Source organism: Spea bombifrons, chromosome 7 (genome assembly GCF_027358695.1).
Source record: "Spea bombifrons isolate aSpeBom1 chromosome 7, aSpeBom1.2.pri, whole genome shotgun sequence".
Lineage (NCBI taxonomy): Eukaryota > Metazoa > Chordata > Amphibia > Anura > Pelobatidae > Spea > Spea bombifrons.
In genome coordinates this window covers 35,426,846-35,449,313 of record NC_071093.1, presented here as the reverse complement: position 1 = coordinate 35,449,313, position 22,468 = coordinate 35,426,846, and the positions used below count along the sequence as shown (strand labels likewise).

Genomic DNA, 22,468 nt, shown 5'->3' with positions numbered 1-22,468 from the left:
GCTACTTCCATCAGAAGATGGGTACATCATTAGCAACAATACTCAAGTAGGCTGCTGCATTGAAACAATGCTCAATTGGTGCTAAGGGGCCCAAAGTGTGCCAAGAAAATGCCCCCCACACCATTACACCACTGTTGCCTTTCTGTCATCTCAAACCAGTCTGCCCATTCTCCTCTGAGATCAACAAGGCATTTTCATCTACACAGCTGCTGCTCACTGGATATTTTCTCTTTTTTGGACTATTCTCTGTAAACTCTAGAGATGGTTGTGCATGAAAATCCCAGTAGATCAGCAGTTTCTGAAATACTCAGACGAGCCCATCTGGCACCAACAACCATGCCACGTTCAAAGTCCCCTTCTTACCCATTCTGATGCTCGGTTTGAACTTCATCAAGTGTGGGCATATGCATTGCAGGGGTAGGCACCAGTATGCAGTGCTGGCACTTTGCGGTCTGTAACTTGGTACAATACGGTCCTCAACATTCCCGGAACACGCAAAAAATAAAATATAGCTAGGTACTGTATATAAAAAGAGAGCATTTAAAAATGTCTTTTTAATGTCAATCTTCAACATTCTCCGGTGTGCAAAAGAGACCATGGGAAAGATAGTCTAGGTATAGATTTTATATAAGGAAGCTTTATTTTACTGAGAGGGTAGTAAATAAATGGAACAGCCTCTTGTCAGGCATATCGAGAGTGTAAGACAAGGACTGGTTAGGATCTGAGTGTTTAAAGTAGCAGACTAGATGGGCGCGGATGGTTCTTTTTCTTTTTTCCTCCTATCTCTTCAGTCTCCTATCTCCCTTTCCTCTGTTGTTGACGAAACCCTTTTAAATTAATGCCTTTCTGAATTATAGACCTACGTGACGATCACTTTGTATTTATATGAGTGTGAATGCGCAGGGTGAAACGTTACATAGTAGTTGGTGCCATATAGGTAACGGGTAATAAAAATTGTAATAGTACAGGGAAAATGAAGTTATTACGCGGAACCTTATCTTCAGGCTTACATCAGGAGCTACTTCATCACCCTGCTTGTCTTTTCAATTCTTTGGTGGGAATATTTTTTTCGTTCAGACCCTTTTATGTCAAAACAGACTTTGGATGTCTGGGAACTGAGACTCATGGTTTGACCTGAAGAAATTACATTAAGGGTATATATTAAATGTTTAAATTAAAGCTTATATGTAACTTTCTTTTAATTAAATTATGTAAACAATACAAAACTGTTTATAAACATGTGCATGTTTTAGAACTTGTCATTTTTCTGTTATTTAGTTCTGCTTTGGATTCCTTTTTCTAACTACTTATTTTAAGAGTATTGCTACATATCTGTCTGCATAACCGGCAAAGATTAGACATCTGGGTGATCTGATCTGACACACCGTGTAAGCGCATTACAACGCTGGCCATCCTATTATGTGAATGAGGTGATGTCATTGCCCCCATGTGCCTGAGCCGGCTGATACCTTTTGTGAGTGCAGGCCAAACATAACTCACCCGCGGTGCGTTTTGTGACCGCTGGCAGCGCTGTTTCGCGCGGCTGGGATCGAACCCAGGGAAGATTATTTTCGTCCGGCTGGTGCAGAGCCCGCCTTCTGCCTGTGCGCTTAGAACCTGGCTGGAGGGCGGGGTCTGCGGTCACTGCGCATGGCAGAGTGGGTTGAGGCAGTGGAAAAAAAGGAGGAAGAGAGCCCGACCACTGACAATCAGGTAATAATTTAGAGAATGGGACGGAACAGCAGCGATCAGCCTGACCCTATATCACGCGGGCATTAAAGAGCGCCTATAGCATATACCCTTTAATGTATAGGTAATGCTCGCGGCAGCCGGCCATCTGTGTACATTACAATCAAAGTTCACAAAGAGCACAAGCTGCTGTTTGTTTACCGGCTCTGGGAATTCCATTTTAACTGCTGCTCGCAGAAGATGGGATAGGGAATGGTGGGGACGATAATGCCAGGAGAAGCCCCCTGCCCGGGACACTGTATGAAGGCTCATTGATGTGGGAAATCATTTAGTGACATGCTGTAGTTGTGGCCTCAGCCATGTTGCTAATGCTAAGAACAGATTTGCTGGTTGATATGATTATGGGATTTGCTGTCAGATGAATTATTATGTTAGAGTTTATATCTGTTTCTTCAACTATCAGAGAGCCCATTGATGAACAGCGCAAATGGCTGTGATCTATGTCTGTGTATGATAGTGGGTATACCTTATGCCGAATGGGCCATCATCATCTTTAATTATTCTGTGTTTCATTGTCCTATATTTTATTCTTGGTTCCTTTTGGAGTTACGGGGTCACCTACTGACTCTGTAAACATACAAAAACCCCCTCTACGGAGCCCTGTGAGCATACTTGCTGCAAACTGTACTGATTGGCAAAGAATGACAACATTACTTTAGTTTGGTACTCCATGGCGTGTGAGCATGAATGCTTATGAGTTCCCGGGTTAGTTTAGTCTGTTGGGTCTTATGGATAATGGTGTCAACAACTCAAGAAGCAGCCGGTATCTCTGGCGGTGTTTACATTAGAGGGGTATAGCAGCATGGATGGCAGAACGCATGCCGTAAAGCTGTAAAGTTTGCTGCGCGAGACAGTTTAGCAGTAACTGGATCTTTCGTTCGGGATTTTGGTTTTGATGGAAAACATGAAGGAATGATGGGTTCTAGGATCTGCTCTGTTAAAAGTAGCATCCGAGAACAATGATGGAGATCAGTGTTCTTACCCAACAACCCTGTAGATCTGTAACAGCATCCCACCATGATGTATCTTTTGGTGGATATCTTTTAGTTTGGAGTAAGGCGAGGACAGCAGTCTTCCAACCATAGGGTGTTCCTCTAAGAATATCAGGCTGGAGTCTGTGGACTGCTTTGGGATGGATGTGAATTCCTGATTCAGGGTTACCTTGGCACCAAGACTGATCTGACCGTCTTTCAACTTGCCCACAGCTATGTAAGGTGTGTAGAAAATGTTGTGTGGTCAATGTGGAGGACCAGGTGCCATAGAGGAAGGATCTTTTTACATTTTCTTTCATAGAGGAGTTGATGAAGGACTTGGCAAGTGGTGGAATTCTCGTAGTCACACGGCTTGCATCTGTTTCTTCGTGTGGTTTGTCACGCTGTTGGAAGATGAGGGTGTTGGGTATGGGAAAGCGATGAGCCCGTGGCATGTGGATGTCCTGCGGAGTTGTTTAAATGATGCTATGGGTTATTATGTATGTAATGTAATTTGGAGGAGGGAAAGTTGTGAAAGCCAACATAAATATTTAGAAGAGCTGGTGGCGGAACAAAATCTCTTAATTTTGAAATAGGAACTATGTAACTGCTTTCAAGAGACACAATTAGTGTATTGTATACAACGCAGAGTATCCTGTTTACTGTGCATATGCCATAAATTTCCAATGGGGCAATCTACTGCCGCAAACAGCCTTACCAACGATAAACGCATATTAAAACTTTTAGTACTACAGCCGCGAGAAAAAAAGCAAGACCCCTCTGATGATGCAGCAGCAGCGTGCCCTCCGCTCTGTGTGATTTTGGTTGCCGGAAGCTGCCGATCACTGGCAGGAAAGCTCTCCGATTGAAATCAATGGGAACCCTTCCTGCGTATGTGCGTGGGGGACCTCAGATGCCCCGGGTCTCTCATGTGGGTCGGCCAAACACGTCTCCTGCAAGCCAAAAGCTGTGAAGAGGCAAACGCATAAGAGTTTTTTTTTATACCCTAGAATCCCTCCATGCGTTCCCATTAATGACCATACAAAAATATAAAGGGATTAAAGTGCATCTGATGGCAGAAGTGTCCCTTTTTAATTTGTCCGGAACAAGAGGAATTTATATTTTTAATAATAATAATAAAAAAACTTGCATGTAAATTCTATAATGGTTTTTTATACCTTTTTTGCATAAACAGAATTAAGTTCTATTGCTAACTGTACTGATAAATCCAGTGCAAGCGATATGGGGCACTAGATAATTCTCTCCAATATCAATTAACAATATAATATTTATTATTATTATTATTTCTGCATTAATGCGTCTGTTTTCCATACTTGTCCTTGGCTGTGAATTTCATCTTCTTTCTCTGATCTGTTGAGTAAACAGAAAAAAAACACTTGTACAGAAAACTATATTGCAAAATCCATTTGCTTACAATCCTTTGCATGTTTCATTATTTACTTTTCTAGTGTATGCAGTCAGCGAGGAGACTTAGTGGGGGGGGACTAAACATGATAGACTCATACATACACATGCATGTCTACATTACATATATAATTACATATATATACATAATTACATATATATATATAATATACACATGCAGACATTCCATGACTTCTTAGACGCTGTTAGTTTATTAAGCAACTTGTGTATATTAAATAGTTCAAAAGATGCAAGTCCCATGGAAAAGATTTTCCTCCTTGAGCATGAAATATAGTGTTTATATATAGTATTGTAGCTTAGCACTCGCAAAAATCAGGTTTTTATCTAATTTTTTTTCCAATAAACTCCCTTTATCTGCAGACTTGGAGGCCGCCATTGTTGTCAGTCATGCAATGTTTTGGGTGACTTTCCCAGCTCAAGCGCCACACTGAGCTGATGCTTTATGGCAATTCTAATGAAGTCCTTCCTCCATAGACTCTCATAAGTCAGACTGGGTGATTAACAAAGAGACATTTTTATTGTTTTCCACAAGGCAGTATGATAAGGAGTCGGGGTGTTTGTCTTGTAGGCTGGCCTCAGATAACAGAGAGAGAACTCGTACAAATGGCTGACATGCAGCTGTCAGAAAACATATTATGAACATCTAGAAATGTTTTAAAAAAGAAAATGACACAATATTTTTAATATACAAATTTTTATCTGATGCTAGGGCTAAACGGTTGGCGTTACCCTTTCATCTTCTAATCCTTTGTGACATTCAAGTATTGGAATTCTACCTATAAAATATCCTAGTCCTATAGTTATCATTTCAAGGACCGCATTGCATTGAAACATAGCATTAAACAGCAGTGGGGGCCGTCTGGTCTGCCCATTCTTCCTGCTGTGAAGACCTTCGCCATACGCCTACGCCATGCATGTTTCGCTTTACTGTCATTTTAAAGACATAGTCTTCATACACATGCCCAGTATACGTATCCGTTATGAGCTGAATGCCGATATCTGCCCCGTTACCTGCCCCGCACACCTTCTATTACATTACATTAAACTTTCCTCTGACGTCCAGGGATGTTAATGTTGCCTGTATTTCAGACTGTTGTGAGATTTGGTAAAACGCGTCATTTATCATTACTGTCTATACATTTCTGATAGGACGTTACGCAAAAGGCTAATCCAAGCATCGTTCTCGTGCTATTAAATCAGGCGCCATATATGTGCCCGTAAACGCAGCCCGTCACTAGGCGTCTGGAAGCATAACACTTACCAATGGTTGCTATGGGATTTACCGAGTGAAGTCAAATTAAAACTTACAGCATGAAATAAAGCATGTTTTGATCCATGGAAACTGGAGTCTTGACTTGCGCATGATGAGAGCTAGTCATAACAGTTCTTACCACGTACTACATAATGGTGAGACTATATGGGATGCTGGCGTGTCCCTTAAAAAAAAAAAGTCACTTTAATGCATATGACAGCGATCCGGTCCCTTTAAATTTCCTTTTTGTCCCTTTTGCAAATGCAAAGAGTCCCCTGTATGCATTTGACTCTTTATCCACCGCTCACTTAGGTGTTTTCATGGAAAACAAGGACATTTCCACCTGTAACATAAATGCAGTTTTCTAATGATCAATTTGCCTTTTAAACTTTTTTTTTGAATTAGCAAACACAGCGTGCCATTGGAACACAGGAGTGATGGGCGTGATAAAGCCCCTATGAAGATATTCCATGAAAAATCAGCTCTTTCCAGTTACAATAGTTATTCACAGCATTTTATATTTTAAGTTATTTAAATAGACAAACTTTGCTCCTTTGCCAAAAAAGTGAAATTTCTAAGTGACCCCAAACTTTTGAATTGATGCACTGACCACAAGTCGGTTCCAGTGCTGGATAAATGGGCCCTGTGTGCATGCAGGGAAAACATTGCCATTGATTTCAAATGGAGTGCTTTCCAGCCACTGATTGGCTATTTGAATTAACCAATCAGCATCAAGAATATTTTGACTACAGAGGAAGATGGCAGCTTCTACCTCGGGTAAGTGGCCCCCAGTTTTTGAAGGCTGCTTTTGAAATAATTTCACTCACATTTGTGACTTTGTGTAGCGTTATTACTGGTGTTTGTTATCTGCGTACAGATTGTCAGACGCTTACGAGATGAAGTAGTAGAGTAGAAAGTGAAATGTTTTGTTGCCTTAACTACGCATGATGTGAAGCCGGGAGACGTTCACCAAGGCCGATCCTTCTTAAAGCAATTTTTAGTTGGCAGCAAGAAAATGTGACGTTTGTAACGGCGTAATATGGAGCGTAATACGTACCGTTTCTAGGTTAAACATCGCTGTGGGTATATCTATGGAGAAAGATTGTCACGCCCCGAGATAAGATTACATATCGAGTTCATGTGGTTATGCCGTAGCTGAAAAGGGTAAGGCAAAGCTCTCTTTAGAACCTCACATTGGGTAATATTTCATACAAAATCCTGGCAAAAGTATTTAAAAAAAGCTTTAATATACCGTACAGAAGGGAAGTGTGCTTCAGAGGAGAAATGTTACTACAAGAGGCCATTGTCTAGAACGTAAGGGCCGGAGGTTTGGATGAAATATTAGATTTTTTTTTACGGAGACTGTGGTAGATTAACGGGACAATCTCCCATCGGAGGTGGTAGAGGTATTACCACAAGGGAATTGAAACATGCATGGGATGGACCTAAAGCTATCCTAAACCTAAATCTATCCTGATTAAGGTCTGAGACTTTACATCGGCAGACTAGACGGGCTGTATGATTCTTATCTGCCGTAACATTCTTGTTTCTTATATGATCGCATTGCGCTGTAATTTAATTTATGAATCATATTTAATATATGAAGCTTTAAGTTACATTTTTTGGGCCATTCCAGAATAATTGCATTCATTGCAAATGAAACGTCGCAGGTAAAGAATTCAAGATACAAAATATTATGATTTATTTGTAAATGTATGTAAATAGTATTTTTATTATTATTAATATTAATAATAATATATTAGTATTATTACTGGAACCTAGATTCGTCAATTGTCTGCCGAGTGTATTTGAGTAAGAGGTCAATGAATATTATTTTTGGTATGCTAGCACAAATGGGACCCAGACAGGTGGCAACTAATTTTATCTCGAGCTGTGTGTTGATGGCACTCGGCTCCTCCTTGTCCCAGAATATTTGCAAACGTAATAATCTCAGCCAGATAAAAACTGAACAAAAGGACATCATTGAGCGCCTATGTCAATATAAGTTTATTTGAACTATCAAATTTCCCCTAACTCCGCAAGTGTTTTGGCTGCTCCCTGACAACACCCTTCTGTAAGGTGCTTGGGAGTTAATGGATCACTTGGGTTTTGTGTGCGCAGTAAGGCGTACCTGGCACTCGTGTAGTTATTGTTCTTTGTCAACACAACTCCTGTATTCCACCAGCGCGGCACATACCGCAGGCGTGTTTTGCTGTAATGTCTGTAAAGAAACCGGTCCGCTTGGAACGGCGGTCCCAAAAACACTTTGACATTGCTATTGCCCCCTATACTTTTCTCGTAGCCCTCACTCACATTTTCTCCAGGTCCTCAAACACGATATCCAAGTTAATTCTATAGACCTTGGATAATTTCTTTAGCGCACCAACATGAGCCCAGCAAGGTAGACACCCAAAACAAGTATTTAGGAGTCATCGGTATAATGCTTCGGTGGGCTGACACCTTGCAGGGCTTAGGTGTCCGTGTCCAGCCATCAATTATTTTGCACACTTTGAGCGTTGCGTCAATAGGATCAGAAATGGGGGGGGTTATCTGTGTTCTGGTCCCATCGCTCTAAAAAGATCATTTGTCTGCACAGTGCTCCTGATGCTGGGGTGTTAAGAGAAGAGTTCACTTGATTACTTTATAAACTTCGTTATTTGATGGCAGGGTATAACCTCGTATTTCTTTAAGACACGCTGAAGACAGTAAGAGTGTTCCGTGAGTGCTTTAGACTCTCATTCATATTATTTTCCGCTGCCACTCCTTACTGAACTCTGACCGGGCCTCCTCCTCCTAATGCCTGCTGAGTAATATGAGTGCAGGCTGCGCATGGGGCCAGCGTCTCAACTCAAACTAAACATAACCTCTTTATTTATAGAAACGGCTCATAATATGTGTAACAAACGTAGTGCATTTGCCGTAATCACAGATAAAACACAATTCCCAATCAGAATTCCTGTTCAAGCTTATTCAACTGGTATAAAACCCAATACCGGTCTGACACTAACACAAAAATAAGTGTTATATTAAATCCTTTTTTCAATTAATATCTTATTTTAAATCTTTTTGAACCAACGTGTGTTAAGCATGTGTTAGTTTCTTTTCACACTCATACCTAGGAGGATGTGTGTGTACAGTAAAAGCCAACGCTCAAATGATATATTGCGCTAATGTAATGCAATGGGACGGGAAAGAGTGCGCTAGCGAATGAATGATACATTATCGTTTCAATAAATGCCCAATATATTTCATCTTTAGAGTGTTACTAGACAGCATTTTAGTGACCCGATGACCTATAAAATATTGGGCTTCTTTCTTCCTAATGATGGACCAGCTTTATGTATAGCTACATCAATGAGGTATCCATAAAATAGGCCTTTAATAATATGTAAATAATTCTATGATGATCTCAAGTCTCCTACGCCTCAAACTATAGTGTTTTTGCTAGGTGCACAAAAAAATTCCAAAAGAACAGATGTGCGAAAATGAATAATGTGCATAGAGTAAGATTGTTTAATCCACTCCAAAAGAGATGGAGAATTTATCCCAGCTGGGACTATTTGAGGAATTACCAAAAAATGGTCCAAAAGTTATTGCGTCGTGGGGGGGGGGGATTGGGGTTGTCAACGTGTGTTGCTATAGCTCCAGACAGAATATAAAAATGATATGTTATTGTACTTTTATATCTGAACCAGATTTTTTTGCCTTTAGAGAATACCGTTTTTATTTTCTTCATATGAACAATGGCATGTTAATTTAATTCTTTGGTGTCCACAGGGAACTTCAGAACAACCTGAGTATTGAGCGTTTTGTACAATTTATACAATTTATATTGTTTTGCACATAATCCTAAAGGCATTGTTTGATATTGGTCAGAGAGTGAACTACAGTTCACATGCAGTTTTTTATTTATATTTTTGCATTTAAATTATTTAATACAAAATAGTCTCCCACAAACTTTTCTGCATAGTATTGCTGATAAGGGATAGGAAGGACCCACGCTGGAGAGTAGGTTGGAGAACCAATCAGGACGCACGCTGTGTCACTCGCTCTCCCAGTTTCTCCAGAGCCCATCTACCACAGAGGAGGACCAGGGCACAGATACCGTCGGGCGGAGGACCACTCCGGTGCCTGATCATACATGTTTGGTGGCAGTGGTCGGTGAAGCCTCCTGCCTGAAATGACCATGACTGCGTAGGGGGGAATCTCAGGTTTTTAGCTCACTTGTGCAATGAACCGAAATTTCCTCTGCACAAGGAAACCAACAAACCTAGATTTATGTTTAAGCCTCCATGTCCATCTAGGCACAAGTGACCAAGGAGGTCCACATCTAACCTCACCTTTACACTTAACGTGGATCACAATAGGCAAGAAAGGTTGAGGCGGAAGTAGACAAAGCAGAGGACATGAGTTAGAGGAACAGGGGAATCTGGTAGGTGCATCTTTGGAGATAATTGAGGAGTTTTATGCTTTGAAGGGCTTTTTAAGTTAAATAGAGTTTAGCGGTCAATAAAGAGGTCAAAAGAGTTATCTTAGGTTTTTCTTCCTTACCCTTCACTTTACTGACAGCAGCATTCTTCATAGATTTGTAAGGGGACAACTAGTAGCAGTAGCCCATATGGGAGAAAATATATTTTCTGGTTTCACTGTCTGCAGCAAAGGGTGCATGATATGGTTCAATTCAAACCATTCTTCAAGTAACCACTAACACCCCTGGTTTCTATATATATAAATATATTACTATTCACTCTCAGTGGGGTAATCCTTAAGTCCCAGACCATTGGTTGTCTTTCCAGAATGTTTAGAAAACCACAGACATACTGGAATTCTAGAGAAGTGGTGAAATAAGCATTTCCTTAAATACATATCGGGGGAAAATAATCTATAAAGTTCTTGGAATGCTTCACTACCTACTATTTATACTCTGGGGAGAGTTTGAACTCTTTTGTCGTCGATCATTGCTGTGTTTCCTCTGACTGTAAGCACTGCACTAATCTTTGTTGGAACTTCTTACTTCATGGGATATATATAGTACAGGGTCACGACAGGCAGCCTTTGTTTTAACAGTATGCTTCACACCGGCAGAATGTGTTCAGGATCGAGCAAGGTCTGTCTTCTCTACAGAGAATACAAATAAATAGTACAGGGTGCTATGGCTGTATTTTGGTAAAAGGACGCTCTATTTCCCCCCTGAATGTGAATCGTTTATATTGTAGGTAGGGTATTGAAGCAGAAGAGCAAGAACACATAACATAAATGTTTACATAAGTATGTTGCATACCGTGCCACATGCACACCTGGGAACTCTCTGGGTTTTGCCGGGAGAAGCTCAGTTTCTCCGGGTTGCCACCAGAAAACTCTGGCATGTGGGAGAGGCATTCTCGCACTCCCCACTTCTTGCCCATTTGCCCCTTAAACACCGGGGTCAGCGGGATTTCCTGTCTTTATTACCAGGAGCCCAACCCCTTACGAGATAAAGTGACAGGTTCTGATCTCCAGAGGCTTCCAAGTTGGGACAGCTAGCTTCACAAATACAGGGTCATGAGGTCTTATCTGAAAACTAGGAAGAAAGAATAAAGTTACTATTAGTGAGACTTTTTGTGACAAATATTAAGTTTATATTCCCTGCAATCATAGGACAGTAACTCCAAAGACATAGAAGAACGGTGGGAGTTCCTCATTAACATATTAAAATAATTGCTTTACCAAAGTAAGTGTTTAATACCTTGAAAGAGTTTTTTCTCATTTGTAATTTCCATACTATAATTCCATTTGATATAAATGCCTCAGTCTTGTACCTGCATGATACAAGCCTCAAAAAGAATTGTTGTCTGAGACCGATTATCGTGTAGAAGTGCTTTATCATGATTACCGTTTCAGTTTCCTGTTGTGAATATTCCAAGATAAAAAGAAAAGTTGCTGGTTTGTGTCATTCTCTTAAGAGCAAACCATGAGTATTCTAAGGGCTTTCCAAGGGTCCAGTATATACGAATACAACACAGACATGCAACACGGATATCATCAGATGTTTAGATTTCTGGTTTGAAAAACAAATTTATTTAATATGAAAAGAAAACTTTTTATTCTATATTTAAAGTGTTGTCACTTTAGCACCAACTGTAGATCTTGTTGGTGGCTGACATTTTGCAACTTTTCCGGCTACCGAGAGCTCTCCTTCTTCTGAAGGGGCGGCTTCCCAAGGGGCGGGGATAGCTATAGACAAGGGTGGGGCTAGTGGCGGATAACATTAAATTGGTTGGAAGTAGGAGGGGCATTGGGCAGGTAGTGGGTGTGGCTAAACACCACTCCCCTGCCCTGGATAAACAAGAAGGTGACCCAGAGAAGCGTTGCTTCAGCCGGAGACTCCAAGTCAAACACATGTTTGGGTGTAAGACCTGCAGATTGGTTATGTCGCTCATGTGCTTACGTGGGCTCATTTGCATATGTGGCTATTGTTTTATACATGGCTCTTAAGTTATAAATATAATTGTGTGCTTATAGGTATCAAATGGCTTTTACACATGAACAGATAGGAGCTGAGTAAACCTTATTTATGTTTTTAGCCTTGCAAAGTATGAATAGAGGTTAGTTGGCTATAGTACATAATGCCTGTCCTTCTCACTGTGAATATATAATATATATATATATATATATATATATATATATATATATATATATCACCTAAAAGGTTAATCGTTTGCAATTACAAACATTTTCCTTTTTCTACAGCTCTCTTTTTGGCCAGTATTGTGTATAAGGCCAGTAAAGCTGGTGCATTTATACTGTTGGAAGACATTGACTCGAGGGGATCTCCAATCAAGAACTTGGAGCAAAAAAAGGTAAACATGTACTACTTTTAGAAATGTGAACTGGAAAGCACATTTTGGGCTGGCCCCGCTGCGTTTTAGTACATGCATTCTTTCTTATTATACCTAGAAAATGAGATTTCTGCCTTATTTTACTCTTACTCTTTCCTCTGCCTGCATGTACTAAAGCAGGAAGCATACTTAAGTACACTTCCTCCACATGTCCTGTAGCTCTTATTGTAAAAGCTTTTATTAGTACTTTTATTGTAGGTTTTATTAGCCACAATTATTCAGACATATATGATTTATTCCGCTCACATCTTGTTTTGATCCAAGTTCACCTGCGCGAACATGTCAGCATAAGCCTGGCAGCACTAAACAGTACTTCTAATTATTATAATTATCTCTCATCTATCAATTACTACCCTTTCCCCTTTGCAAATCACATTCCGATTACCTAATGCGCTATAACTTTCTTGTGAGCACTTAGATGAAGCTTCACTAAGTAATGAACCCATCGTGTCACGCTGCCGATTAACCCCCTGTACATTAAGAACTGTTTCAAATTCATGTGTTTTTGTATAAGATTGATTGTTTTTCCAAGTTACCAGTGACAAAAGATCCTTTTTTTGTGTTTTTTTGGGGGGGGAGGGGGGTCTATAGTGGTTTTTTGTTTTTTTTTAATAAAATCTGCTTTTTATTTTTTTCCCCCATTTTTTAATGAAAACAATGTGCTTAAAAGTGTACCCATTAATCATAACTGGTAATCAACACTTCGAATACTGAGATGTTGTTGACTATAAAATGTAAATAAATTAAACGAAACACTAGTAATGAAGTTTATTACTTAGTAAGTACAAAAAAGATTGTAAATGCAACTTGGGCAGTCAGCAGAAATGAAAAGGACATATATATATATATATATATATATATATATATATATATATATATTACTAAATAATAAAAAGATTTTGAGAGATGCAAGTCTACTATCTACAATTGCTTTATTAAAGAACTGATGTATTTTTAAAAATAACCATTCTTTAGAGTACAATAATCTGTTTATACATTAACAGATTACTAATATATATTATAATATGGAAAATAGGAAACTTAATTGCCTTTCCAACCTCTCCCAGTTCTACATATACTTTCCATGCTGTTCTCCGGAATTCTATATTGTACTTGGTCTGTTGTGGCTCCTTACACTCCCTTAGCGGTGTGGTAATGGTGACTTCATGTCTCTTTTCTTTTTACATTGATCCAAGGAGGCTTGTTTTAAGCATGGTCTACTTCTATATACAACCTATATGTAACTATATTAATGGATGTTTAGAATGTAGCAAGACGGCACTGGGTAGTAGTTGATATGGCAATTTCCCATTAAAAAAAATAAAAGCCATACCTTAATAGTTTATAGGGTCCACGTTCTAATATGAACAGAGTGCTTCACATTCCTTGTACTGCGGATCAAGGCAAACATGTAGCATAAGTGGAATTCCAAAGGGATTTTCTTTGGTAATTACCTTTGAAATTGGCAATAGAGCTTGGTAACATTTTTAAAATTTGGTCTTATGGGAAGTAGTGTGGAAAAAAATTGCTTTTTTTTGGCTATCACAGTAACTCACATGATAAAGATCACGTAAAGTGTGTAGAAACCACTAGTTTCTTTTACGCTGCACGCAAAGCTTCAAGTGTTCGGTATGACGTATATCCGGGCAAAATCAGATATGGGAACAGTGTGTAGAAAATGCAACTTTTTGGAGGTGATTAAATGTTTTCGAACTGGTCATCAGTTTATCCGTTTCAGATTTTTCTTCTTCTTTATAGATTAAATAAACTGTTTTTGTAATTTTGTAAATTTAGTATAGTCCTGCATATTTAAATGTATTTTGTTTTTTTTTGTCTGTCATTTCCAAGTGCCTTCTCTAGTCTTGTATACCAATTCAGTGTGCGCCACGACCCTGAACGCTGTACTTTTATGTTTTAATAAAATTTATCTTGACAGCTGCTGGTAATGTGTGTCCTGGTGAAGGGATAGTACCTGCTAACTAAAGACTGAACAGCATCCAAAACCCTCCCTTTATTTTAATAGCCCTCCAGTCATCTGGTTGTAAATTCGTTATCCTTAATCCACCCTGCCGTTAAGGATTCAGATTTGGCGCTGGGTTACCGCACTCCGAGAACCCGTTAAGGAATGCAGAGAACGTGTAACGCTGCTAAACACCAATTCATTAGACGTGGAACTTAACCGCGTGTTAAACTGTGAAACCTCTGCGTTCACTTTTAATCTGGATTATATATACTGTATGATTATCCTGGTTTTCTGGACTTCTTCATAGTAAAAATGAATATTTTTTGAAAATGTCTAGTTGAAAAGATAACCTCCTGAAGATGAGATCTGCGTTTCATAGCGGGAGGATCAGCATTAATTAATTGGCAATTAATAATGTCCTGACGTTCTTCTCCCCTACCCTTACGGACTGGCTGAACCAACCAAGGACAATCAGCAACTTAAACATAATAGGGGAGAGATAACTTAATTGGCAGTGAGGCAGATCCTCCAAAAGGGGAGGTATATACATGTGTGTGTGTGTGTGTGTGTGTGTGTGTGTGTGTGTGTGTATGTGTGTAGGTATATATATATTATATTATATATAATGGGTTTTTGGTTAGCGTATTAAAATGTAGAATTTGGCAGTGGCTTTTAAGGTCCACTTTGTTGTTTCTGTATAAAACTTCCAAGGATTTCTACAGAGGTCACAGGGTGTATTTATAACCAATGGGTCATAATTAAACCTTCTTACATTGTGCGAGTATTTTAGCTAAACCACTGAGACCGAGAATATGCTCATTCAAACAGAAATCGCATAGTAGGCAATTGTTGCGTTCTGTAGAAAGTCTTTATTTTGTAAATAGTGGAATGGCTTTTGTAACTAAAGGCTGGTATGACTTCAACTTGTTTCTGCCTTGGCACTTAGAGTTTTAAAAAAAATTATAAAATTATATGTAGTTTAGTCCTGCATATTTAAATGCAATCTCCCGTGTGAACTTGGAAGTTCTCCATAAGAATAACGGGGTATTTTGCTTGCTTTGTAACCTTTCTGAAAATGTGTTATGGAGCTCTCGGCAGTCAGGCCACCAGGATAAATGGGAATTGTTTCCTGGCACATTGGCCGTCACCCAACAAATACCCTAATCAGCTCTATAGAGAGCAGTTTTTTCCTTTTTGTATGTGTCTGGATGAAGAAGTGATGGTCCCTCGGCCAGAGGAGTGGTCTCTTTGGGTGTGTGGATGGTTATATTATTTAATGGCTCCTATGTTCTAGGGCCAGGTATAAAGCCAATTTGATACACCCTGATGTGTGAGACCTTTAAATAGTTATTCTTTATTGATTTATATGGTGCCATCATATTCTACATCACTGTAAATGGGGTTTATCAGATTTGAAGACTACTGTGTAGTTAATCCTTCTGTTTTTTTTGTAGGTATGTTATAATGAATACAAAAAATTCTTGTTTATTTCACCGCCGAAGATGGGAAAAGCCACTTATATCAAAATGCAAGCCGAACGAGAGACTGTAGCGTCTCCCGTCTCTTCTGATTGTGTTGGCATGCAACGCTTTTTTGCAGTAAGCAAAGTCATTAGTAGAAAAAGATGCAAACGATTGTATGTATCTTGGGATGAGGCTTGTAAACATGGAGGATTGTACATTTGTCAGCACACATATGTACGGCGGTTAATAAGCAACGCTCCCTTGAGCCAACGTCGGCACGGTTGCTCTGGTGGAATCTCGTTAAATTATGATTTATTAATTTTTTTCTAATTCTTTAAAATACGGTCAGTTTTCTTTGGCTGAGTAAAAGCACAGTCTTACTTTTTTTTGGATTATTTATTAGAACCAATTTTATAAGCAAGTCCTGTCACTCCCTCGTGCCGTTTGTATAAACCTTGTATTTAAGCTTGCTACACACCGAATGTTCTCTTTATTTAAATAAAACTACGGGTCTCTCGAATTTCAGAAACAGACCGCAAAGCAAATATTATTTGCCCGTACATTTAAAAATTTATGGATCGATACAAAATTGTTTCCCAACAGCCACAAATACATCATCGGTTATATTTCAGTAAGCTCCCAAAAGGAAGAATTTTATCGTAATTCATCCCGTTGTTTGTTTCTCAGCTGTTTTTGTAGGGACTCTGTATTTTTGCAGTATAATTTCTATTGTACAACTTCGTATAATAAGCTTTATCGTTGTTTACAGCTCTGCTCAGATAATTATTGCTTTGGCCTGGGATCAAAGGGAACAATGGAGATTTATTTCTCGTAAGGAGAAAATCTGTGTATAATTCTTGCGTGTTTGGAATAAGGACGTAATGTAATCTAGATGATTCATTACCTTTTTAAGGAAAATGTTAAAAGGACAATTAATACAACACGAATAATTTTTGGAGCACAATTTGAATGTGACTCTATTTAACGCATTATGTTTCATTGGTATGGGATTGTAATTTAACCAAGAACACAAATTCTCTTATTGTGCGGGCCGCTTAATTTTAACACAAAAAATATTTTGTTGTTAGGAAATGGGGTTTTATTGTGTTCATTTCTCCTCCATGCCCGGTCTTTTTCTCTTCCATGCCCGGTGTTTTTCTCTTCCATGCCCGGTCTTTTTCTCCTCCATGCCCTGTCTTTTTCTCTTCCATGCACGGTGTTTTTCTCTTCCATGCCCGGTCTTTTTCTCCTCCATGCCCTGTCTTTTTCTCCTCCATGCCCTGTCTCATTCTCCTCCATGCCCTGTCTCATTCTCCTCCATGCCCTGTCTCATTCTCCTCCATGCCGTGTCTCTTTCTCCTCCATGCCCGGTCTTTTTCTCCTGCATGCCCGGTCTTTTTCTCCTGCATGCCCGGTCTTTTTCTCCTCCATGCCCTGTCTTTTTCTCCTCCATGCCCTGTCTTTTTCTCCTCCATGCCCGGTCTTTTTCTCCTCCATGCCCGGCCTTTTTCTCCTCCATGCCTGGTCTTTTTCTCCTCCATGCCCTGTCTTTTTCTCCTCCATGCCCGGTCTTTTTCTCCATGCCCATTCAAGTTCCATCGGGCCTGACTATGACATATGTTTACTATAACGCTACATAGAGAAGCCAGATGTTCTTTTTAAAGGTGTGGTTCCACTTGTGTGCAAACACTAATTGCACTCCCTAGTGTGTTACGCAAACAAACCTTAGCAGTCCTAAGAATTCTGTTCTTTCCTCTTAATCAATTAAAAACAACCCAGAAATGTTTAAGACTTGTTTCATAGCAACAACCTATATGTGTTCCTGGAAAAAACATTTTTTTTACACGATTCAGGAACTATTTATGGGAACAGCTAGAATATTTAGGAGCAGTGGAAATTGTTTCTAATGGTACATTACAAAAGTATTCATTTCTGCACCTTTTCTGGAAAAATTTTAAAAAAATCACTTTTTCTTCTTTTTTGGTTGAAAAATGTAACCCTAATTAGTCTTCAGAGCCACCATTTTAAAAATAACGAAAGTGGTATTATACAAAGTATTAAATACAAGTAGTCATTTAAATGGTTGTGTTTTCCTAAGAACCACTTCTTTCCTAAATATTCTTTCTATATTTTAATGCGGAGGCGTTTGATATAGAAGAACATCCAGGCAGGTTCTAATTTTGGTTGGCAAGACAACTGCTTATGTGGGGGGGGGAACTAAAATCAGAGCGACTCTGTCATGTCAGACCTGTATGATTGCTGATGCTCTTCTGTGTCTGCAAAGGCATTATAGGTTGTCAGAAGGGCTTGCGGAGAAGAACAAATAAACCCGGCTTGTTCCGCTTGTTCTCGCTGAGGGATGTATTGGGTCCCCCGGCTGTGCTTGTTTTCTCTATTGCTGAAGACAAAGCAGTGTTTGACGTTAATAACGATTTCAATGACAAGAATGACGTCTGCCGATTATGCTGCAGTTTCCGCCGCATCCAGAAGCTTTTAATGAAGTGTGAGTGGCGTCGGCCAGCCGCCCACGTCTAAAAAGAGCTTTTCAGAGCCTACTTACGGATGTGTTATTGATTGCAGGTCTCCATTGCTAATAAAGCAAACGTTATATGTTAATAGACCTTTATATGGTCCTTTCGTATCTATTCCGTTTTTTCTTTTAACTTTACTTTTTGTTTTTAATTCTATCCTGAAGTTTCCAAAGGTTCTTGCTGCACTTTCCTACCTACAGTTCTGGTCATCGCGGTAAGGATAAGGCTCCCAGATATTTATTAAAATAACTTAGTTATGTCGGGTGGATAATTGGCATGTAGTGCTGCCGATGGAACATATTTGTGACACAATGATGTCATAGATAGAAAAGAAAATAGCTTCATGTGCGTGTATTTTAGAGTATAGTGCTCTTAATGTCCAGAATGATTGTATAATTATACATTATACAGGGACCTTGTTGCAGTAGAATCTCCTGGGGATCTTCTTTGTAATGTATAGTGGGTATATAACCCTAATTACTCAGATTTTCCCAGCTATGCATCTAATGACATACTTAGGCAAGCAAAAAAACCATCAGCGATCGATATGATACCATTAGAGATGATCATCAGCTTTGATTTAGTCTCATGGATTTTTCCTGCACTATACGTGCCGGCAGATGTAGACTCTGTATGGAAACAACCGGTGCCGAGATCTATAATTCTTTCCCATTCGGTGGCTCCAAAGCTGTCTTCACCTATTAATAATTGAGTGATAGGATGAGCCTGGCGGACGGCGGTGTATATGGAAGGCTTAGGACTGACGATTGTCGAAATTTTGTGTTGAATTTGCCCATATTTCAAAGTGTGTTTTAATTTAATGACAGTTGATTCATTTTGTGATCTTTTTGACTTGACAGAGAACTTACCAAATAACTCGCTGCTTATTTAAAAGTTAAAAACTGCTTTCGCAGGCATTTTGCTGGCATTGATGCGGTTCATCGCTAGAGGGAATCTCAACTAGATCCCTTCTACAGTCCGTGAGCCAACCGCAGGAGCAGCGAAAAAAGATCCAGAGGGCCTGTGTATATTCATAAGCACAGGATAACGGGACTTATGTGTAGTATTTTGCCCAATAAGCATCGTAATGCACTTGGTTTTTAAGGGATATGTGCATATAGATATTGATTATGAAGAATAATTTTGCTTTTAGCTATATTCTGTCTGTTATATATATATATATATATATATATATATATATATATATATATATATATATATATATATATATATATATATATCACACACCTCCCCCATCATCATATTCACCATTCATATGCTGCTTAACTTATATTGACTATAATTAATTTTTTTTTATCTTTTTTGTGCTTTAATCTGTACCACAAATCAAACTTCTTTTGCAACGAGCAGCAAGTTATTCATCGCTTATCAACGCACGATTCTGGCTTTTTGACTGGTATAATCTTGTCTGTGGACTGTGATTAAATCATATTCGTCACGAAACCAGTCGGTAGTTACTTGAGTTGAACTTCTGACTTTATCTGCAGTTGAACCAGACGGCGCGGTGGTTTAGATTTAATGACGTTGGTGGGTGTCCGTGAGTAATAAACGTGTTGGCGTGCGAGGTTTTGGTGCGCACGTAAGATCCTTAAATAGTGCGCACTCATTACTGACCAGGGATAAAGTTAAGCATGTTTGAAAACGTCAAAAAACTGATACGTCTATGAGTAAAAAAGAAATCAGCAATGAAAATTATAATAATTATAAAAATTCATCAACATCTCAAAAAATGAGAAAAAAGTAAAACATTTAAAAAAAAATACTGTATGTGTGTCAGATTTTTCTTATTCAGGATTTCTTAAATCTACGAAATAACTTATATAACGGCTCCAAGCTTCTATGTACTCTAAGCCCTATTATCCTAGCCATTCAATGGTTGGCTTGCCATACAAAAGACAATATATTCAGTCATTCAGGGTCTTTGTCAAGGCAGCTGAAGCCCCAGTTTGCCACCTTGCACAACACATATACACAGACTCACATTCACACACACCTGGATACTCACACTAACACACATGTACACAGACAAATACTTACCTATGCACATACCGGAACACTCGCACTAACACGCTCACACACAATGACACTAATACGCTCATCCAGAGACTCATACTCACACACCCAGTCACCCAACACAACCAGGCACTCAACTCTAACATACCCGGACACGCTAACATCCACAGACACTCACTGATACCTACACACCCATGAAGAGAAGAGCTCCAGCTTCTCCCTAAAGTTACCTTGTTTTCTTAACCATTTTCTTTTGTATACTTGCAAAGTGTTTAATATGCATTCCTTTTTGGTGAGGCTGTCAGGGACGTTATGCTGTCCATTTAAGTCTTTGCTGGTGGCGGATTTGTTCAGGCTTCCTCTGTAAAGATAACATCAGGGCAGAAAATAAATTCACACGCTAGTTCTGCCACGGGGCTCAGCTTGAGAAGGTATACGAGTCCATTACATTTTTAATCACACTTATCTAATTGGACTAAATGAAAGCCTGTAGGTAGCATTAATCAAACCGTTTAGTTCTGCTGAATTCTGTGAAGGTGACCTTGCGAAATTCTACATATAAATGAGGATAAGGAAAGTAATGTCAGATGCAGCTTCTTCCACTCTCATAAATTGTTTATCCTTTTATCGCTAATTCCTTATTTTTTCTGCAGCTTCCTCCTGGCGGTGGGAAAGTCTCTCCATGATTTAAGTTTTTAGAGTTTTTTTCATTAGCACTTTAATTTGAGAACATAACCAGCTGAATCATTGATCACTGAGACCAATCCATCCTATGTTCACTTAAATATATCCTTGAACCTGTTAAATGTACTTGGCCTTTGCGTAATGGGAAGCGCTTCATGCCAATGTTAAGTGCAGGAAAGGAGTTCCCGTTATATCAGCGCCATCAAAGGGCTTGACTTTATCCTGTGATTTTGCTTCAGGAACAGTCTACAGAACTATTTTTTTCTGTTTTGTTCTAACTCCTGTAATAATAGATGAGATGCCAATAGTGAGAAATAGCCCTAAAGAATAATCTCATTTTTGGGAATTAGTTTGTTGATATTTTAATAGTTTTATTCCTTTTGGTTCAATAAACAGTCGTGTTTCATTGGAGTACTGATATGTTCTTGTGTAGGGGTGAAACACAGGCAGGTTAGTAGAGGGGAGTAGTTAATATGGAGGGTTGTATTTACCCCTCTGGGGTTTTCGTATGCCCCTAGCCTGCCTGGGAAGCACATGGTAAACATTGTATTGCATCACAGATTCCATAGTGTCAGCTGTCTGGGCTGTGATTCTGTAGAGTATTCAGCCCACATAATCTAAAGAGCTGGTCCGTAAGAAGCTCTTGGCACCAGACAGTGGTGTAATTTAAGGGGAGAAGTGGCTGGAGTTGAGTGGACACTGGGTCCATGTGTCTCTATACGCACCACAAACTCATTCCAGCAGTAGGACATGTCTATCTTCCCTCTCAATGAGGCATGCAAACTATACATGCATTATATATGTTAATAACATATGTTATATACAATACAACATTTCCTCTAATGCCGCTAATGTACATACCAATACTGTTTTTTCTCGTATCCCGCGCATTACTCGTACGTCAGTGAGGTCTTCTTGTGGCAGCCAAAACTATTCTCAGTGAGCTCTTACAGTAAAGTGATGTAACCTAGAGCTTAACCGGCAAAAACTCTCAGAACACATGAATTATTAGCACTTAATCAGCACACGCAGTCCGTTCATCAGAAAATATTGATTTTTGTCCGCTTTCAGCCAGTTTCACGGGTAATTAACGACTTCGTTTTTGACCTTTAACGTTGTGTGTAGGTATTACTGCTAGGACACCGACCTTGAAGGGTAACACTGCAGTGTGTTTAAAAGTTATAAAGAAACATATATATATATATATATATATATATATATACATACACAGAAGATATTTAAAGTAAGATTGTTACAATTCGAAATAGGATCATGAGAGTCATCTTAACTGCTTCCGCTCTGCAGGTGTGCACAGATACTGGGCTTACTTTTCGGTCTAAGCTTTTGGGGTTTTCCTCTTATGTTATAAAGGTAGACCTACGGACCGAACTCCCGAGACACGGATAGTTATTCCATTTAACGTTTCTATTTTTACATTGACCGACCGTTTTAATGGGATATTCCAATGACCCATGCAGCTCCACTAAAGAAGAATAT

General features: G+C 39.2%; 1 protein-coding gene across 2 annotated transcripts in view; it reads left to right on the top strand.

Moving 5' to 3' along the window:
* Positions 1 to 1,629: 1,629 nt before the first annotated feature.
* The window catches only part of MRTFB (myocardin related transcription factor B), an 89,494-nt gene continuing 68,655 nt past the window's right edge, over positions 1,630 to 22,468 (top strand). The window contains exons 1-2 of one of the 2 annotated variants that reach the window (XM_053471553.1): positions 1,630 to 1,713; positions 12,148 to 12,257. The gene's annotated coding sequence lies outside the window, so the exon portion shown is untranslated. The remainder of the gene's footprint in view (positions 1,714 to 12,147; positions 12,258 to 22,468) is intronic. The other variant, XM_053471554.1, reaches the window with a different exon arrangement.